This window comes from Gigantopelta aegis, chromosome 15 (assembly GCF_016097555.1).
Source record: "Gigantopelta aegis isolate Gae_Host chromosome 15, Gae_host_genome, whole genome shotgun sequence".
Taxonomy (NCBI): Eukaryota; Metazoa; Mollusca; class Gastropoda; order Neomphalida; family Peltospiridae; genus Gigantopelta; species Gigantopelta aegis.
This window is the reverse complement of record NC_054713.1, coordinates 9,463,368-9,486,658: the sequence shown is the minus strand read 5'-3', so window position 1 is coordinate 9,486,658 and position 23,291 is coordinate 9,463,368.

The following is a 23,291-nucleotide window of genomic DNA, read 5'->3' as shown; positions in this document are numbered from 1 at the left end:
TCACATCCAATAGCCGATGATTAATAAATCGAGATGCTCTAGTGGTGCCGTTAACCTACCACGTCTAAGGACTGCCCGACGCGAGGTAGTGTATTTAATTTTAGCGCGCTGAATGATGAATGGTTATCACTGTTTACATCCGGCAAGTGATGGTATCTTGTGTTGTCAGTCTCTAAATAAAATACTCTACGGAACTTCTAGAAGTTAAGTTCTCAAAGTCTGGCAGAAAGACGAAATGATTGAAATAGGTGAAAAAAGGAATTCTCGTTCTACACTATCTGATAGCGCATTCACAAGATTATTATGAACTGACCTATTTCGTCGCTTCATCCCGCGAGCACACACACACCCACACATATATATGGTTTAAATGACAGATTTTGCCAATGTCTCAGTAGCTCAGTCGTTAGCGTAGTCGACTTGAGCGTGAAAGGTACGTCGTTCGTATCTCATGTGGTAGAAGTTTTTTTTTCTATTATTATTTTTAAAATTAGTTTATTTATTTATTTATTTATTTGTTTTTATTTTATTTATTTATTTATTTGTTTATTTATTTATTATGTGTTCAAGCAGAACCCAATACAAGCATCCTCTAATAACCCTGTGTGGACGGGACGTAGCTCAGTGTTCCCTTGATGTGCGGTAGGTCTGGGATCGATCCCCGTTGGTGGGCCCATTGGGCTATATCCAGCCAGTGCTCCACAACTGGACAACGACCGTGGTATGTGCTATCCTGCCTGTGGGAAGCGCAACTAAAAGATCCCTTGCTGCTAATCGGAAGAGTAGCCCATGTAGTGGCGACAGCGGGTTTTCTCTCAAAATCTGTGTGGTCCTTAACCATATGTCCGTATAACCGTAAATAAAATGTGTTGAGTGCGTCGTTAAATAAAACATTTCTTTCTTTCCTCAATCAATATCTGTGTGGTCCTTAACCATATGTCCGTATAACCGTAAATAAAATGTGTTGAGTAAATAAAACATTTCCTTCCTCGTAAAATAAAGATTAATTGAATACAAATATTTATTTTTAGTATTTTGTTTTAGTCATAGGGAAAGAAAGACATATTTGTCTCGAAGAAAGGAATGTTTGTTAAGAAGAAAGGCATATGCGTTAAGGAGAAGAAAGGAATATTTGTTAAGGAGAAGAAAGGGATGTTTGTTAAGGGAAGAAAGGAATGTGTGTGTGTGTGTGTGTGTGTGTGTGTGTGTGTGTGTGTGTGTGTGTGTGTGTGAAACATCCCCATCCCCAGCCCCATTGCTTTGAAGAAAGAACGCGTGACTGCAACTCAACCCTCCAACCTAACCTATGATCTTTTAACTGCATTTTAAACACAAGTATTTCCCTAGAGTACAAGCCTTTTTACAGGGCTTTTTAATTACCAAATGGGTAAATACAGTGGTCGATCTAGGATCGATCCCCGTCGGTGGCCCATTAAGCTATAGCCAACCAGTGTATTATGTCTGGTATATCAAAGGTCGTGGTATTTTCTGTCTTGTACACACAGCTCTTGCTACTATAAAGTAGCGGTAGAAATATCCAATCACAAATCTAGTCATAGAGTAAAAAAAAAAAAAAAAACGCAATGGTTTGGTTTTTCGTTTTTTTTTTTTTTCTAAATTACAATCACTGGTCTCTCTAGAGACAACTACACATGAAATGGACACACATTGGGTTACATCGAGAGGCCTTAATGGCGACATGCGAATAATATGAGTGTTCATTTCTCTTCATCATCGTCGTCCTCCTCATCGTCGGTATCGTCGTCGTCTTGTTCATCCAAATATTCGCCGATCCATGAACGATACTGATTTAATTTAGAACGAATCTGTGGTCTCACATCTTTATCTGGATTCACAAACTGTAAAATTTTCCTGGTGTTGGGACCTTTGTCAAAGTAATGCATATATGTCAGAAAGCGAGAGTACGTGTCTTTAAATAACTTCCATTGCAATGTCTTCATGTTCCTTTCAATGGCATCTTGGGACATGTTTTTTTCTTCGTAGCGTTTCCTCTTGCTTTGGAGATAGTCACGATTGATGTCGAATTCACGTTCCACCATGAGACGAATGCCTTCGTTTTCCAGGTCGGGCGACGGCTCTCCATTTCCCTTTTCGCACGTTTTCACGTGTCGCTGCAAGTCGCTTCCGTCTTTAAAGACTAGACCACACGTATCGCAAGACTGCATCCTCTTGACTTTTTTCAGATAGGGTTCTACCTCATCATCTTCTTCTTCGTCGTCACTTTCGTAGGCGGGTATGCCTGGTAGTTTTCTCTTGAATGCGCCCCTTTGCATAATTTGCAGGTAGAGCTCTTTCTTCGACAGTGGTTGCACGTCTTCTGAGACATTCGCCGTTACGCTCGTGCTTTTATACCATTCGGACGGCCCCGTCTCTAAACCATTAGGCCGAAGACGCCAATATTCGGGTGTGGTCGGTTTCAAGTCCACCAAGAGATGTCCGTAGGGCCTGTGGGTAGCTTCCTCAAACTGATGCATGAAATGACTAGTGTTTTCCGGATACATCTGCCGTGCCAAAGTCAGAACTTGCTGCTTGTCGATGGGGTTGTTGAACAGCGCTAGATAATGGCAGTTTCTTCTCTGTGTCGGGTCCTTGCTGTGATACAGGTTCTGGTTGATAGCGATGACGGATAAGTTTCTGTGATGACTTCCTTCTGTGAACAGGTCGGTGATCCTTGGGTCTTTATTAGCCATACACATCAGGTCGTCCAACACGATGAGATTTCTGACTCTGGGATCCAAATAACGATCCTTTTCCAAATTCTCAGGTATACCTTGAACAAATTTCACTCGAGCAACCTTTTTGATCATATCATAGAGGGGTTGCCATCGTTTGTAGAGCCAGATGATGCGCTGGGGAGGCGGCTGGATTTTACCATCTCTCAACAATTTGTATACCAAAAATGTCTTTCCACACGACGTGGGTCCCGACACGATCATGGTGAAGGGATGTAGCAATCTTAGGGGAGGGGCTGCTGTGGTGGTGGTGGTGGTGGTGGTGGTGGTGGCTGCTGCTGCTGCTGCTGTGGTGGTGGTGGTGGTGGTGGTGGTGGTGGCTGCTGCTGTGGTGGTGGTGGTGGTGGTGGCTGCTGCTGTGGTGGTGGTGGTGGTGGTGGTGGTGGTGGTGGCTGCTGCTGCTGCTGTGGTGGTGGTGGTGGTGGTGGTGGCTGCTGTGGTGGTGGTGGTGGTGGTGGTGGTGGTGGCTGCTGCTGTGGTGGTGGTGGTGGTGGTGGTGGCTGCTGCTGGCTGCTGTGGTGGTGGTGGTGGTGGTGGTGGTGGTGGCTGCTGCTGTGTGGTGGTGGTGGTGGTGGTGGTAGACCTTTAGCATGTTTTTGTTGAAAATGTCTTAACATGGCGTCTCTCCTCGAGAATGTGAAACCACATTCTGAACATGTGCTCTGCATGACGACTCTAAATGAAATGACGATATCTGACCCACATAGTTCCTTTTATAGCTTATTTAGAAATGCTTCTGCAGTTTCGGGGCTTTCCAACCCGTACCACTTTGTTGTTGTTGTTGTTGTTTCCGTTTCAGATCGGCTTTGGCTTGCTCTACCACTTGTTGTGTTGGGGAGACCATGACGACTTTGGGTGTCGGGGACTTGTTCTGTTCCTCTTTTTCTTTTTTCCACGTGGGATCGTAGAGTTCTAGACATCGATCCACACTGTACATGATCTGACTTTCCCCACCACGTTGAATTTCGAAGTGAGGTTGAAGTTTACCTTGTGCCTGCAGTTTATAGAAACGGGTCCACTTATCCACGTCGGGTACATATAACTTGTACTGGTCTGACATGTTGCTCCTCAAATGACGAGTTTTCCAAAACTATTTTACTTATATACCTTATGACGCATAAAGATATGGTACAGGGATGTTTGAATGTGTGTGATACGTATGACCAGTGTCCCTCCTCCCAAGCACAAATCTCATTGTGCGAGCTCCCAAAAATAATCGTTACCAAAATATTACCCTTTACCAGTGTTACTACCATAGGGACACGTCCAGAGACACACTCATGGACCCAGGACATAAATAAGAAAGCAAAACCTGTTATTCACGGTTTTATTCACAACATACAACATGAAAACATAGCACACAAGTGTCTAAAACATTTAATGTCTGAAGAGGTTGTTCACATAAGGACATCTTGGAGAGAGTCTGTAATGTTCCATTACTGGGTCGTCTGTCTTCTTCCATCGGTAGACGCGAAGTCCGCAACAGTAACAGGTGATGGCATCGTGGTCTCCCGTGTAGTAGAAACCGGCCTTGGCAAGTTCTTTTGGTTTTTGACGTAATTGTATGGGCCACCGAGCATACGTCAGCATCCGGGCATAGAAATGTCTCATTTCGGGACGATGACAGAACACGTAACGTCTCGAATAGCAATCTTCCTCACAGGCAGCATCTGTTTCACAGGCAGCATCTGTTTCACAGGCAGCATCCGTCTGATCTGTGAGTTCATCCACGAGTTCGCCATCTTCAGTTCCAACCCCAATGTCACGTGTAGCATCCGTTTGATCCGTATAATGAATACTCTTCTTCTCCTCATCTTGTTTGGTAGTCACTCTTTTGATCGTATGTCTTTCTGAACATTTGCAGACCAAGACGTCGTCCTCGTCGCTACTGCTGCTGCTACTAACACTGCTCGAATATCCCGATGTCATTTTCTTCGTACCAGAATATCTTCAAACTCCAAAGCAAAAATAGATCTCGTTCACAGAACTTTCGGCAAGCGAATGACGCTACTAACAAAACACCCCTTTTTATATCTAAATACGAGCCTACATAGGTCAAGACCAGTCGTAAGTAGGCCAAGGACAGTAGTCTGGGGAACAGTCCAAGGGCACAACGGAACTAGTCTAAGTAGGTCAGGGCATGACTCATACCAAGGCCAGACACCTGCCAAGTATGCCAAGGGCGGTCCATGACTCACACCAAGGCCAGACACCTGCCAAGTGTGCCAAGGTCGTTCTTTCTTCAAAGCAATGGGTTAGGGATGTTTCACACACACACACACACACACACACACACACACACACACACACACACACACACACACACATTCCTTTCTTCCCTTAACAAACATCCCTTTCTTCTCCTTAACAAATATTCCTTTCTTCTCCTTAACGCATATGCCTTTCTTCTTAACAAACATTCCTTTCTTCGAGACAAATATGTCTTTCTTTCCCTATGACTAAAACAAAATACTAAAAATAAATATTTGTATTCAATTAATCTTTATTTTACGAGGAAGGAAATGTTTTATTTACTCAACACATTTTATTTACGGTTATACGGACATATGGTTAAGGACCACACAGATATTGATTGAGGAAAGAAAGAAATGTTTTATTTAACGACGCACTCAACACATTTTATTTACGGTTATACGGACATATGGTTAAGGACCACACAGATTTTGAGAGAAAACCCGCTGTCGCCACTACATGGGCTACTCTTCCGATTAGCAGCAAGGGATCTTTTAGTTGCGCTTCCCACAGGCAGGATAGCACATACCACGGTCGTTGTCCAGTTGTGGAGCACTGGCTGGATATAGCCCAATGGGCCCACCGACGGGGATCGATCCCAGACCTACCGCACATCTAGGGAACACTGAGCTACGTCCCGTCCACACAGGGTTATTAGAGGATGCTTGTATTGGGTTCTGCTTGAACATAATAAATAAATAAACAAATAAATAAATAAATAAAATAAAAACAAATAAATAAATAAATAAATAAATAAACTAATTTTAAAAATAATAATAGAAAAAAAAACTTCTACCACATGAGATACGAACGACGTACCTTTCACGCTCAAGTCGACTACGCTAACGACTGAGCTACTGAGACATTGGCAAAGTCTGTCATTTAAACCATATATATGTGTGGGTGTGTGTGTGCTCGCGGGATGAAGCGACGAAATAGGTCAGTTCATAATAATCTTGTGAATGCGCTATCAGATAGTGTAGAACGAGAATTCCTTTTTTCACCTATTTCAATCATTTCGTCTTTCTGCCAGACTTTGAGAACTTAACGTCTAGAAGTTCCGTAGAGTATTTTATTTAGAGACTGACAACACAAGATACCATCACTTGCCGGATGTAAACAGTGATAACCATTCATCATTCAGCGCGCTAAAATTAAATACACTACCTCGCGTCGGGCAGTCCTTAGACGTGGTAGGTTAACGGCACCACTAGAGCATCTCGATTTATTAATCATCGGCTATTGGATGTGAAACATACTTCTGACAGTTTTAGAGAGGAAACCCGCTGCACTTTCCCATTAGTAGCAATTAATGATCTTACACCATCCCTGACAAGGCTAGGCGATGAGTCACACACCAAGTACGTCAAGGCTATGACTTACACCAAGGTCGCACACCTGCCCAGGTATACCAGCCACTGCCTTCTAAGTCGATCAATGCTAAACAAATCGGTCAGGACCAGTCCAAGGACATCAGTACCAACCTAAATCGGTCAGGGCCAGTCCAAGGACATCAGTACCATCCTAAGTCGGTCAGGGCCAGTCCAAGGACATCAGTACCAACCTAAGTCGGTCAGGGACACGGGCGAGCGTTCACCCTAGTAGGCCACACCACTATGACTCACACCAAGGCCAGACACCAAGGGCAAGGTCACGGAAAGTAGGTCATGGCACCCGGCAGGCCCTTATACTACTAGCATGTACCGTCACACCTCTCAATCATTTCCTGCTAGGTTCCAAGAATTATTAAAGTGACAGACCCTAGTTTTTAGATAGATAGACAACTAGCTTAACGTGTCAAGACAAGACAAGAATTTATTTACACTCGGGCCGTTGCACAACGGCATAGGAGGAATAAACAATTATAACATTTACGTGACAAGATGGTTGATAATGAACATATACAAAGACAAATAAATAGAATTCTATAAGAACAATATGTATAACACAAACTCTAAATGCATTAGATACATGTACATATTTAAGAACATCGAACACAAACCACAAGTTGGTGTTTATATAAATATAATTTGGATATACATCATGTGTGGCCAAGGACCTATAAGCAAACATGTCATCGTAGTAATAGTTATATATTTTTGTTTTGTTTGGTTAGGGACGTTTAAAGTTACTAACAATTACTTTTATAAAATATGCCAATTTCTTTAATATTCCGATTCGCTTACTGTTCATTAATTCTTTAAATTTATAAGTACTTGGTCGTTTACAGTAATATGAATGTATATACTGGACCCTTAAGTCATGAAAAAAAATTACAAACAAAAAGATAATGAAACTCATCGCCAATATCATTGACGTTGCATATTGTACAAAGTCTCTCATCCATATACCACTAGGGTTTCGAACACGCCCATCCCGAGTCCTGCCTCCGATAAGATCGGTGGCCTGACTCGGGACGGGGGGTTGGAGGGTAGAGTTGAAAATGGGCAGAATTTTTAAAATAGCAATTAGTAAAAAAAAGAATTGACTTCTCGGCCGAATATTTATATAATTTGGAACATTTAGAAGGACAGTCCAAAAATAAATAAGAGAAGAAGAGAGGATCAGACTATTTAATTATATTAAAAAAGAAAGTAATTTCGACATAAAAGTTTGAACGAAGGTCTAAAAGTTTAAAGTCCGATCTATACGTCCACGTGAGTGGCCTCGTTAAGGCCGTTTGGGTGCACAGCTTGTAGGGACGAGATGGGTTGCATCCCGTCAAGAAAACCCCTAGATTGGCAGTCATTAGACGTTGAAGGTGAAGTGCTGTGCTGAAATACAGATCTTAAGAAGCCGGATCCGTCTGAACGAGAGAGAGAGTATCAGACAGGTATAGTCCAGTCGTCATGGGTTGGCATAGTGGTGCGGACGAGCCAGACTCCGGAGGATACGAGATGGTATCACTATAAAGCAAAGTAAAGCCTAGAAAAGAGTAGAAGGGGCCGACCCCGCTTCCTATTTCTTCTTAGAGTGGGGTGGTCAATCTTCCAGTGCTGCTAGGACAGGCTCGGACATGTAGAGACTAAACGTGAACAACCGTGGCGTTCTGCAGAATGGCCGTCATACGAATCACGAAAAAACAAGTCGACATAGTCATCCGGAGAAATGACGTGGAGGCAAAGACATATGTTTCATTATTACAGCCGTTTTGATAATTTAAATTAGAAGTACTTACATTCAGGTCAGGTCAGAGAATTTAACGTGCACATATCAAAAGCTGTTGTATCGCACGCATGTCCTGGGCGCAGGTGTCGGCCTCAACTGGCTCCTCCGTCCAGGACAAGAAAGGTTGGGGTAGGTGAAGAAGGGACCGCCTGCACTGGCAGGTGCAAGAGAGCACCGACAGTCCGACCGGGGTCGGTAACAGGTGGAGGGGTGGTTTGGTGCTATGGAAATTTGAGTCCCGGAGGATGAGTCCAAAGAGAAATGGTACGCATTTTTGTGAAGGAAATTGGGCGCGTTTTTGAACGGTTCGCTTAAATAGTAAAGATGGAGCTACGTAAGGTTTTGGAATGAGTAAATCGAGAGTAGCTCGTTAAGGGGACCTAGATGACGTTGAAATCTCTCCTTAGGTTGCCCGTAGGGCCCTTTTAAGGGCCTGAACTATTCATTTCGTGGAATGACAACCCAGGGGGAACTCGTTAGCAATTGACAATTTTATTAGTTAGAATATTAATTTTTGTACATCTGAAGTGGTTCTGGTCATCCAGGTTTTTGTAATACCCGAAAATGCTTTTTTTTATAATTCTAAAAACGCACGTTCGTCTGAGAAATAATGGTTATCGAGACAAGCTTTAGTCAAGTTTAGATGGTATTTCCCTGTTTAAACATAACAGACTTTAGCTTCTATGTGTTACAACCTTATCCAAATGTGTGTTGTGTATTTGTAGATTAACTAAACTTAGTGACCATTTCCACGGGCTGAAACTAGGGTCTGCGCATTTAATAGAGTGTTTGCATGCTTCTGAAATCTTCACGTTAATTTTCAGCAATATCTTTTTCTCCAAACCAGCTGATGACTGCATGAATATATTAAAGATATTTTTGTGCTGTACGTTTTTATTAGCAGCAAGGGACCTTTTATATGCCATCCCACAGACATGATAGCACATACCACGGCCTTTGTTACATCAGTTGTGGAGTACTGGCTGGAGCGAGAAATAGTCCAATGAGTCAACCGACAGGGCTCGATCCCAGACCGACTACGCATAAAGCGAGCGCTGTAATTACAACTGGGCTACGCCCCCGCCCCTCTGATGGACGAATTGATTAAAATTACCTCTACTGATATATGTCAGTAGATCTAACAGCATTGCGTGGACTCCCACGTCCATGTGACATTCCGTCTATAAATAACAATTTAAATATCGACCAATTACACTTCGCCTTTTATAGCGTCATTCGGAAGCATACAAATTCTAAAAATATCGGACGAGACTATTTATGCAATAGGCAAACTTGTTGGTCTATTTCAACATTGAAAAAACGGGGGAAAAGTGCAGCAATAAACTCTGGATTGTATACTGGTATAAACAGATTTCATGGCTATACCAGCACGGGGTTTTTTCGTCTTGAAACGATTTGTATATAAAATTTTATATTGAAATTGGTTTTTGGCATACTTCGTAATTCACCCGAATCATTTCGTATATCCTCGGCATAATCCCGAATGTTTTCAAATTCTTTTCAAATCACTGGCATGATTTTGCAAGTAAGGTTTTGATTGGTCGAATGAAAGGTCAACTGGACATCAGCTCTAACGGGCCCGGGCCCCCTTCCTAAATTTTGCGACAGTTATAATTTTAATATATATTAATTTTTATCCCCTTCCGCCTCATGTCATTGCCCTCCCCCCCCCCCCCCCCCCCCCCCCAAATTTGATTTTCCGGATCCGCCTCTGATAGCTGGCTCCTTGTATAAATAAGCTGTCCTAGTTTTTGTTTAACGACTGTCCTAGTCCTTGTTTAACGACACCACTAGAGCACATTGATTTATTAATCATCGGCTTTAACATATAGTCTTAAATAGGAAACCCGCTACATTATTCCATTAGAAACAAGGGATCTTTGATGATAATACTTTGCCGGTTCAACGCCCCTGCCGCCTGCCGCCATCTAGTTTTAGAAATGGGGTCACAGCAGTGCACGTTGTGGTGCAATATCCTATTGTTCTGTGAATAAAGTGCGCGTCACCCGTACTGACTAGGTCAGAACACTCTATAGTAAATACACGATACCCTTTTAAATCGGATGACAGGTGCTTGCACCTGCGTATTGTATTAATATTGTTTGGCAATGACTTCTTGAATAATTAGTACAAGTGTTATTCCAGTGTATGGTGTGGTGCAGTGTCCAATTATTCTATAAATAAAGTACGCAACACCCCAACTGCATGGCTGGGTCTATTCGGGTCACGCTGTAGTAAATACACGCTACGGGCCGAAACCAGGTCACTGTTGCAGTGTATGTACTTTACTATTTTAGCCAGCTTACCAGTTGAAATCCAACTCGTACAGCGCTATTTAAACAATAATGATGTTTTAGTTTTATATTCTTACGATGTATGATTGTATGTAGTTGTGTCTGAAGTTGTAATACAAACAGTCGTGTGAGAAACAGGGTCTATTGTGATCTGCTGGAATGTGTACATGGGTCTAACTAGGTCACGCTGTGTTGTGCGCTTAACTGACCGCGAGTGTCTCTAATATAAATATTGTCAACATTTCGTTTTTACTTCATTTAATCTAAAACCATGCCCACAGAAGGATGGACACAATATTCATCTGATATTTATTTCAATCCAAAACATCCAGCTTCCTATTCGGGGGTAAATAAACTGTATTATATTGTGAAAAAGGAAGGTAAAATAGACATTAGTTTAAATCATATCAAACAGTGGCTTGCTTCACAAGATGCTTATTCACTTCAGCGAGCGTTACGCTACAAGTTCAAAAGAAACAGGCTTGTGGCCAGTGGGCTGAATGCACGCTGGGATATTGACTTAGCCGATGTGTCTAATCTTGCTTCAGCCAACGACAGCGTGAAATTCCTGCTGATAGCTATTAACGTGTTTACAAGATATCTATGGGTTGAACCCATGAAAAACAAACAACCAGAATCTGTCTTTAAAGCACTGAAGAAAATATTTACCACTGCACCTTTACCAGGGATTATTAGATCAGATAAAGGCCGTGAATTTAATAACAATAAAGTGAAATCCTATTTGAAAGACAAGGGCATAGATTATTACGTCACTCAGAATGAGACCAAAGCTTCATATGCCGAGAGAGTGATACGAACTGAAGGTTGCTATGTACAGATATTTTACTTTTAAACAGACTTATCATTACTTGGATATTTTGCAAGATCTAGTGGATGGTTACAATAATAGACCACACAGGTCGTTAAATCAGCGGTCACCTTCAGAAATAGACGAGCAAAATAAAGCTGTTGTATGGAAAGAACAGTACATTGATCCGTTAAAACCAAAGTCAAAACCCAAAAAGAAACTATTTAAATTTAAGGTTGGGGATCAAGTCAGAATTTCTCATTTGAGGTATACTTTTCAACGAGATTATCAAGAAAAATGGTCTGAAGAAATATTTATAATTAAGAGAAGATACTACAGAGATGGTTTTCCTATATATCAACTGAAAGATTATGCAGATGACCCCATTGAAGGTAGCTTCTACGAAAATGAGTTACAGCAAGTCTTCAAAACGGACAATAACATTTGGAAGGTGGAGAAAGTGCTTAAAAGAAGAAAGAGGAGAGGTGAGAAACAGGTGTTTGTTAAGTGGATGGGCTATCCTAAGAAGTTTAACAGCTGAATTCCAGAAGCAAATCTCCAGTTGGTATAAATAATAGCGAGTGTTGTATTTGAGTTAGTTTATACCTGGACATCATGGGATCAACATCGTGTCCAGATTGTCAGAAAATGTTTTCGAGGAGGGATGCCATGCTCAGACATAGACAGACCAGTCATTCACCACCATCACCACCACCACCACCACCACCACCATCACCACCACCACCACCACCAGGAATGCAAGCTCAGCAGGTACCAGATGAAGAACCGTTTTATTTTACTATACCTTCCAATGTCATTTTCGTGGGCCCTAGTGGATGTGGGAAGACAATGTTTATGTATCATATACTTCGGAAAGGACTCATCAAGCCAACACCTAACAACATTGTATGGTGTTACAACGAGTGGTAACCCCTTTATGATACTATTCGTGAGACCATGCCTCAAATTCAGTTTGTGAAAGGTATCCCTTACAACCTGCAGGACGACAACTACTTTGATGCACACAACAATAATGTTTTAATTCTGGATGATCACATGACCGAGGCCAAGGATGATAAACGTATTTCTCAACTGTTTACTTGTACTTCACATCACAAGAATGTCATTAATTTTTTGCTGTTACAAAATTTGTTTCCGAGAGGCAAGGAGTCACGTGACATTGCTCTGAATTCACCCGTGGACAGGCAACAAGTGAACTTGTTTGCAAGAAGAATTTATCCCAACAGTACTGATCATTTTATGTCTGTGTATGAAGCAGCTGTTCAACAACCTTATGGTAATCTGACTATTGATTTACGACCTTCTACCTCTGAGAATGAGAGACTTAAACCTAATGTTATATCTACTAGTGACAGTGTTTCTCAACAACCTATAAAAGAACCATCAATTCGAGAGTCACTTCAGTTGAATAGTAACAGTCCTCCTGTGAACATCAAACACAACAACTTAAACGACGTGACAGAAACTTCTGAATTGACAGTGAATTTAATTATAGTGATGCTGAGGATATTGATACAGTTGTTAACATGCCTTCCTGTGACGAATGCGGTATTTTGTTTGAGAACAACCATGATCGTCAACGTCATGTAAGAACCTGGTGCCCCGAAAATGGGGGTCAACCTTTAAGGAAACGAGCCAAACTGGATGAAGAACCCATCAATACCGATGTAAAAGATTCCAAATTGGATTACAAAGAATGGGAAGCTGCTGGTCTGACAGAGATGTGGAAGTTGACCTTGAAAACTTGTAAAGAAAGCATTCAGGCAAAGAAAGAAACTTATGAAGATCAAGGGAAGTTTGAAAGATGGATTGAAAGGAAGTTACAAAAATTTTGGGAAAAACTTTCATTGACAGAATGGTTCGAGCCCTACAGTTTGTGACTTATTTCAGTGAAGCACCCTTGTTCAAAACCATACTGTCTAAAGTGAAGAATATGGACCCTGAGACGGACCCAGATGTAATCTCTACCAAGATTGAATTGTGGATGAAACCCAATGTCAAAGATATACTGTCCCAGATAGATTTTTCTGAAGCTGAGGACTTAGTCAATGATCAAGAAGAAGAAAATGAAAATGATACAGATACTGAATAGTTTTGTGTATATGTATATGTAAGATACAGTCAAGAGTTTCCCTTTATCCTTGACACGTATCATAATATATGTATGTTGAGAGAAATAAAATACATTGTAGTAATCAAGCATTTCTCTTGTTATTTATTTATTGTATTAAGTTAAATAAAACAAAACAAAAAAGCATTAAACAAGTTAAGTTTATTACAAGAAAAACAAAATCTATTTTATTAAGAGGGCACCATATAAAAAGGTTAACATATATGCATACACGAAAATCATTATAAGGTATGAAGTGGTTCTCATTTACAATAGACAATATTATGCACATGTGGTTTATAGCCTAATCAATGATTCCAGGATGAGTACGGTAGTGTCCATGGGCTAGAGTATGGATTCCATTTTCAAGGACATAGCGTTTGTCATCGTAGGGAGATAAACTTATCTTGTTAGTAGCTACAATGTAAAGCTGATGATTCACACTCTGAATATTAGTCATGCTATGTCTCAGTTGGGAATGTTCAAACAAACATTTCTTATACATAGTATGCTTCAGGACCTTTTTTATCACAGTTTTACTAACACCTTTAGCTATTTTTTTCTCTTTCCCCTCATACAAAACTGAATACATTTTCGGTCTAAGACCTACAAACTCTTCCATGACAGATCCCCCAAGCTCATCCTTCATTTTACCTAACACTTTGGCATTTACAGTAGAGAAGAGAGGGTGAGAGAGATTATAGTTACTTGTGTCAAACAAGTCTGAAAATCAGAATAGATATCTTCTGTTTCTATCTCATAACACAGTGAATCTGTATCCGTGAATAAAAGCTGGACTTTATTACCATACTTTGCTCTCATGAAATCATAGTGAAATTCATACATAACAATTTTAGACATGTCTAGAATTGAAAATCCGGCATAGATAGGCTGGTTAAGAACGATAGTGGCTTTCTTAAGATGAACTGCAGCCAAATCAGGGTTAAATATTTTAAAGCCTTCAAATGTGGGTTTAGCACAGTTTCTTTAAACGTTTCTTTGAATTGACCAGCTCCACATTCACATGCTTTCTTACATGCATCATGCTTCGACCAAAGCAGGAGTTGTTCATCATTTTTCCGTGTTGAAATCGATATAGGTCTTTAACCATGGAGACTGTCTAAACTGAATCGCTCTATGGATCTTTGTCAACTTTATTCCCTGTCTGAGATAGAATTGTAAGTTTCTGTAATGTAGTACATATTTCTCTTTATCATTGAGGTTTGGAACTAGTTTTCGTACAGGCCGACTTGTAAGACAAAGTTTATCTCTCAGCTGCTGTGAGTGAGGAGAAAGCATAGCATCAGTGACTAGCATAGATTCAGGGGCCAGAGGGTAGTCACTGTGACAGTCATGTAATTCTGTGGGGTATTCAAGATCCACCTCCAAAATATACCCCGTGTTTGAATTCTCTGTCACAGTCATACTGTCAAGACTGTCCAAGTCTTTAACCCACTCGAAATCTCTTTCAGGGAGGTATAGGGACATGCTATGTCCATACAGGTTATTAGCATCCAAATACATAAGATAGGTGGAGGGTTCATTTTCATTAAATGTTTCAAGATAAGGATTGTTAGCTTTGGAAAACATTTTTGATATCATTGAAATTCCACCTCTTAGACCATGCTCTATCATAAGATGCATGTCCAAATCTGTGATAAGTTCAAGTTCCACACCTCCCATCTTGAGCATGGCATCCCACCTTACACCGGGTAAAGTGAAATAATGAGCACTATCCAAATCATAATAATCTAAGCACATGTTTCTAAAATTTTCAAATACATCTGCCAAGAGAAGAACATCTGTTTTCATGTACAAATCGTGGTACTTTCCCATGGTTTTCAAGTCAAACGTTGTCCACACCTGATGAGCATGCTCATAATCCTCGTCCGAGATATCACTATCAGTTAGACTATTATAAAACTCAGCTTGAGCAGGGAGCTGAGACATGTTAAATTTAGACTCGTCATCCATAAAGTCATAAGGGTATACCCCTTTTCTTAGAAGTAAGCTGATTTTCTGTTCATCTGAAAATTCTTTTGTGAGTTGAGTGAATTTATCACTACCGTCTGCTTTCAAATTAGTAACCAGTGTCTCAAGCGATGCGTTCAAAAACTGAAGTGAGTCTATGAACCGTAAACTGCCAACAGAGAATGATATGTATGTTTCCATGTTGTTGGCTAGACAGTGTAGTTTTTGTTTAACAGATTTATCCAAATACCTCATGATCAGGTGGCTATCATAACCTTTAAGGTTGTGAAAAACAACAGGAATAAAGAACTCGTTAAGATTGCTCTGTTTCCCCTTGTTCCTCCTAAACTGGTACTGTAAATTGCATTTATTGTGTGCAGGACCCCTATAAACTCCAGTCAAATGATCATGGTCGCGAACTCGGTCTGACCCTAGCTTTCCTTGACAAATATGACATGTACTAGCGGTTCTAAATGTTCTCTCATCCTCTACTGTCAATTTCATTGGTTCCACGATTTTTAAGATTTCTCCAATATCCAATATGAAATTATTAATAACATTTGGGCCCCTGTATACAACAGCAGGTTTGTAATACGAAGGATCAGAGCTAACAACTTTATAACAGAAGCCAGATGGTTCATGCTTTTGATACTTTGTAGTGGTTGAAAAAGTGGGATCATTCACACAGCCACTGATTTTTCGCGTAAGAGACTCAAAATCCGCAACAATTATGAACGGTACTCTTAACTGTTTGCAAATACTATTAAACTGAACCCACTTGTTGTCTTCTGTGGGGAGTTTTACTTTCTGAAGACCATATGAATTGCAGTATGGTGTGTGATCATCTAACAAATCTTGTCTAGTAAAACCATGTAAACAAGAACGACAATAAAAAATTTGATGTCCATGTTTTGTTCTATTTCCCATCAACCTACTGAAATTGCGAATGAGACAAAAGTGTCTCTTTTCCCCCTGGCTGAGTAGCATTAAATCTACCTCAATTGAACATTTGAGTGTACTTTTGTGTAAGGGAAATACACCATCATTCTCATCAAAAACCAGACATTTACTGAAATACTGTTTAGTTTTTCGAATTTTGATAATTGTGATAAGGGAATGGGCATATCAATTCCATCTAAATTTAGTTCAGTTTCATAAGGTTCATATTTATTTACCCTGTTGGCATGATGCTTGAAAGATAATGGGTGCAGAGCTGCTAAGACAGACCAAATAAAACATTTCTGATCTTCGTTCTGAATGTTCAGTATGGCTTTTTTGTCTGCAAGGACTCTAGGAAGAGGGATATAGCTACTACCAGTCAAAGGAACATATTGAGCTGTATTAACTTCCAAATGTATGATATGATCGATAGCCCATCCACTCCCTTCAGCTTGAAATTCTTGTGATGATGTGTACAATTTTTGAAATCCCTCTGCTAATTGTTTCTCCAATTCAGAGAAATTAGTGGTTAAAAAATTAGTAGTTCTAAGTATAGGTTCTGCCAATATACTTTCATTGTTTTCATCATATTTGATAAATTTCAATTTTAAAGTTAAAAACCACTTCATACCTTTGTTTGCTGTTAAAGAATTATGCAAAATCTGTACAATAATAAACTGTTCATCAGCTAAGAACTGAAGAATGTCAACATCATTTTCTCGGTTGGGTGTCAATGTTGTCGTTGAAATTGCCCCCTCGAGTGCATCTATACGGCCCGCTCCAACCTGGTTTCGTCTTTCTTCGTAGCGTTCACGCCGGTGGATACACCTATCGCACTGGTTGACCCGTTGACTGTAGAACCGCTCGGGTAGTGGTCTATGACATTGGCTGCATTCCCGACCTTTTGTTGAACAACCCTCACAAAAGCGCTTACCGGGAAGTAAACATTTAACGTGACCACACCAATTGACCCCTCCGTATGACGAGTTAACCACGCCCCCCCCCCCCCCCCCCCCCCCCCGTGACACGTGATGCAAGGTTAGACAAACATTCAATAATGGCTGCCAATTCGCATAGGTCGATAGCAAAATCAACCGATCTGCCGATTATGTTTTTGCCTTAATTTATTTACAAATATCGTTGTTTAAATAAAAAGCCGACAAGAGGAGACATTTAAGTATTTCACTACAGGGTACACTTACGATGACAACGTGATTTAAATCGACGAAACCAGTTTTACTTCAGTAAATTTTATCGAAGCACAAGAACCCGGAAGTGAACGTCGAACCAAAAGAACATTTAAAACATCCTATGCTCGGTTTTTTTGTCAGAACTGATAAATTAAAATGTCTTGTTTGTTTCTTTTTTCTTCTTCTTTTTCATCTTAATTTTTGTTGTTGTTGTTGTTCGACTTTTATATTAATGGAATCCCGATATGCCGAGGAACAAGAGAATAGAATACGCGGCGACGACCCGGCCTCGACCCGTTTAAAACCGTGGCGTCTTTATTTTTGGTCGGGTTGCGTTAAATGTTTTGTTTAAAAAAACAAAAGGGAGGGACGTGAGCAGTAACATTAAAATACAAGGCGTGTGGGAATGCTATGAGTGTACCAAAATTGTGTGCACGAAAGGTTACAAAACTATAGCAGGATACAGTCGCCTGTGCCAACATTATGCAGGCAGTGGTTTAGATGTGGGATTGCGATATTTATGGGGGTGTATTCTTACATAGCTGCACTGCTTGAATCAACTGATATACGGCACTTGCCCTATTTATGAAACCAAAGCCATACACGAAAAAAAAAAAAAGAGAAAAAAAAAAAGTAAATTCACAACTGGCGTAGCCAGAGGGTGGGTTGGTGGGGACCACATCTTTGGCCCTCCAGTTATGTATACTGACATATTGGCCCGTCTCCGTTCTGACAAGACATATTAGGGCTGTTTACGTTTGGGTGCCCCATCCCTTTATAAAATCAGGCTGTCTAGCACACTCTTTTGAAAAAGTTCGACACAATTAGGAATGAAAATATAGAAAATGTAGGACAAAAGTTGAAAAACGTAGAATAAAAGTAGAAGAACTAAGTATTCTGAAGAAAAAAGTAGAAAAAATAGGACAAAAACCAAAAAGTACGAAAAAGCAGGATAGCTGGACAGTCTGTAAAATAGTTGCCAATTAAGCCAGTACAACAGTGTTTAAATAAATTATAAACTCGTGTTGTGGCAACAACTGTTGGGAATCAAACTTGAAGCTTCTGTTCCCCCCCCCCCCCCCCATTAGTTATCCTACTGTCACACAAAATGTACTCACAAAGCTTTATCTGTTCTAGAGGCATAGGCAGATAAAAAATAGTAATAAATATTATAAGACAACCCATGCCTTCAGAACAATAATAATAATACAAAATAAAAATTTAATTAAATTTATATATATATATATATATATATATATATATATATATATATATATATATATATATATATAACCAAAACAAAAGAGGCAAAATTATATATATACATATATATAACATGAAACTAAACCACAGATTGCAGTTCGCACAATTTGTTTAATATTTATCAGAATACTTCCTAACATTTTCTTTCTTCTCAAAGAGAGGGCCTTTACGTATTAATCCCCATGCAATCTGGTACAGGTAAATATATCTATTCAAAAATGTATCTTTCTGTGGCATCCATCTCCAAATCATTATCCTCGAAACTTGTACAGTCAACTGAGCAATTAAGGATTACCATTTGATGGGTGGTATCAAACTGAATCTCAAGTCTTGGAAGTCTGAATTAGTCTGAATTAGCAGCAATATGTCAAACACAATTTGTTTTGTTTTTTTAAATATTGTATTAAAAGAAATTGTCGAGTGTTTCATTTTTAGCAGCAATTTCACCCCCTGCCCCAGTTTTTCTTTCACATATCAGTTGAAACTGTTCTATTATTTCTATCATTCTGTTCTCAATATCAAGATGCAATGTAATTTGTTTAATAGTTTGTCTTCGGAATCTCATTTTCGACATCTAAGCAATGACTCCACATCCATTGGTCCAGTTGCTGAAATATATAAAAGCAAAAATGTTAAGTATTTCACATCCATTTGAAGAAGTACATTAGTCTGTAACTTAATTACATATCACTGTATTAATTTAACGTTTAATTTAATTTTAGGAAAAAATTTTTTTAACAGGAAACAAAATCAATGTGACTAAACAAAGTATAAAATTAAAAAGTATAGCAGTAAATTAAGAAAAGTAGTGAACAATGTATTTAACTTTGATGATGTTATTTGATTTCTGTTACAAAGTTGCACAAAGCTACATATAAGATGACATGTGGAAGAAGGAAAATGCCTATGCTTTGCTAAAATTTGGGGTATAAAATAATGATGAAAAACAAAACTACTGTCTCCAAAAGAAAATCATATTTAGGGTAGGTAATAAAAACAAAACAGATGTAAGTGCCTCATCTAGGTGGTTATGGGTTTGAAATGTTTTGAAATTAGGGTTAGAACATTATATTTCAAGCACATGACCATTTTTAATCAGCTGTTCTTTTACTATCGTTTATCTGAACATTAAAAAATATATCTATTAATTTCCAAGATTTTTTTTTTTTTTTTTTTTTTTTTTTTTTGGCTTCAAAACATTTCAGGGTCCCTACATAAAATTTGCCTAATTTATAACTTTCCAGACAATACTCCTTATCCCCCTGAAGCTCACAACCATATAGGTTACTCCCTCACTCCCCCCCCCCCCCCCCCACACACACAAAAGTACATACACAGACTCACGCCTACACACATGCAAACAAAAAGAAAAAGAAAAAATGCTAAGACTTTCAAACGTTCCAGCATGCTTGTTAATACTATCACTAACCCTAAACCTAACTTATGCCTAAATTAACTGAATGCTGGAACGATCGGAAGTCTTGCCAAAACTTTTATTTTGGCCATTCGTCTGACTGTGTATTGTTTAACGACGGATTCTTAACGACAATATATACATCGAAGACTGATTAAATGAGTCAGTAAATTTCATTACATTGGAGGGAAAGTGATTCTTAAACTCTTACCTTCGTAGAATTTATATATTAGTTGAATTTTGATGGATTTCGGCAAAACTTCACTTTCAATACCATGTGACGGTTTCGCAGGAAAACACTGATTTTACGTCAGTCGTAGGCTCCGCATAGTTGTCATCGCTATTAACACTTGTCAGCAGAAGTATATGTTTACTATGATTATAATTCAGTTGGAGGAGACAATTGTTTTAACTAATTTTAATGCTAACTATACAAAAACGTTACACATCGAAAACAATTATGTTGTCTAACCTAATGGCGTCCAAGCAAATTTGGGCCCGCGGTTTTTGAACCGCGAAACATGATTGGTCCAGAGCGGTTGTCAATCACGCCGTACGGAGGGGTCAATTACACTTAGCTAGCCGGGCTGGTACATCACAAGGGTTGGAGTTTTTGTTGACATTGTTACCGAGAGGTCGTAGGCACCGTCGTTTGGCCTGTTGGTTGTCTTCTGATGATGTCCGTTTTAGTGAGCATTGATGACTGTTATAGTTATTCAGACGGGAAAATGAATGTCCACACTTAACACACTGAAATCGTTCATTCCCATGGACTGTACGGGTGTGTCGTAGGAGGTCTTTGTTCCACTTAAAACACCGCTGACATACGTTGCAAACATAGCCGGTTTTTGAAGGTTTATTTTCATTGTTAGAAATCAGTTCTTTAGACAGTAATTCAATGCGTTTAAGATTGACTTCTTGATCATCTTCCAGGGCGTGGTCATGAGCCCACGCTTCAAGTTCTTGTACTGAAGTTACAGTGTTTAAAAATTGCCGTTTATCTACCATTTAAATAAATAAACACCACGCTCAATGTGTCTCTCTTGCTGTCTGTGAATGAACTGATTTAAAAAATATACAATATACGCTCTTTATATACATATTTTAATAAGGGGTTTAAACCAGTTCAAACTGGATTATATCGGTTCTAATATGCTTAGCCTACATATCAATACATGTAGGTACAGCTATCACGCAATGCAGGTGGTTATCAAAACAGTGACCTGGTTAAGCTTAGCGACCTGGTGTAACACACGTCTGTTTATAGGTCAGTAGTGTTATCAAAACACTTCGTCAATTCGGATGACTTGTTTAAGTTATACCACCTTTAAATGAGTGTATATAAAAAGACGTATAGTTAGTTAGGTATGACATGATTTTTAAATAATTATTTTAACACCATGTTAATATAATAGACATACGGAGACACTCGCGGTCAGTTAAGCGCACAACACAGAGTGACCTAGTTAGACCCATGTACACATTCCAGCAGATCACAATAGACCCTGTTTCGCACACGACTGTTTGTATTACAACTTCAGACACAACTACATACAATCATACATCGTAAGAATATAAAACTAAAACATCATTATTGTTTAAATAGCGCTGTACGAGTTGGATTTCAACTGGTAAGCTGGCTAAAATAGTAAAGTACATACACTGCAACAGTGACCTGGTTTTGGCCCGTAGCGTGTATTTACTACAGCGTGACCCGAATAGACCCAGCCATGCAGTTGGGGTGTTGCGTACTTTATTTATAGAATAATTGGACACTGCACCACACCATACACTGGGATAACACTTGTACTAATTATTCAAGAAGTCATTGCCAAACAATATTAATACAATACGCAGGTGCAAGCACCTGTCATCCGATTTAAAAGGGTATCGTGTATTTACTATAGAGTGTTCTGACCTAGTCAGTACGGGTGACGCGCATTTTATTCACAGAACAATAGGATATTGCACCACAACGTGCACTGCTGTGACCCCATTTCTAAAACTAGATGGCGGCAGGCGGCAGGGGAGTTGAACCGGCAAAGTATTATCTTTTATCTGCACCATCCAACAGACAGAACAACACATACCAAGGCATTTGATATACGACTCGTGGTGCACTGACTGGGACGAGAAATAGCCCACTTCATGGGCTACTCTTTTCGAATAGCAGCAAGGGATCTTTTGTATGCACCATCCCTCATACAGGATAGTACATACCACGGCATTTGATATACTAGTCGTGGTGCACTGGCTGGAATAAGAAATAGCCCCACGGGCCCAATAACGGGGATCGAACCCAAACCGTCCGCGCATCAAGCGAGCGCTTTACCACTGTGCTACGTCCCGTTTCTACTGGTAATCAAAGCTTCCCTACAAATATTGTTTGCGAGGATAGTTGGATCCTCATATGAATATGTTGTCATAGTGGGGGTTTTAAAGTTTGTTTTGTTTAACGACACCACTAGAGCACATTGATTGATCAATCATCGGCTATTCGATGTCAAACATTTGGTAATTTTAACATAATATGGTCTTATTATTCCTTTAGTAGCTAGGGATCTTTTATAATACACTTTCCCACAGACAGGAAAGCACATACCACGGCATTTGAAAAGGTGTGCGGTGCACTGGATGGAACGAGAGGGGGGGGGGGGGGGAGTTGAACAGATCCACCGAAGTGGTTCGATCCTAAAATGCAAGCACGTCAACCGACAGAGCTAAATCTTGACTCCCCCCACCCCCATATGAATATGTTGTCATAGATACACATGGCAGATGCATCTGCTAAACGTTAACTCATTATGCACATAGCTGTGCATCACTACCTACAGAAATTCATACTTGAGCTAACATGATTCAGTGAAACGGAATCTGATTGGTATGTTTCATTTCAACTTATTTTCGTGCTTATATCCAATCAAGGTTCAAGCACGCTGTCCTGGACACACACTCCAGCTATCAGTGGGTTAGCTGTTAGTTGGTTAGTGGTTAGGCAGAAAGAAGAGGGTGTAGTGGCCTTACACCTACCCGCTGAGCCCATAACAACTCGCTCTGGGTTGGAGCCGGTACCGAGCTGCGAAACC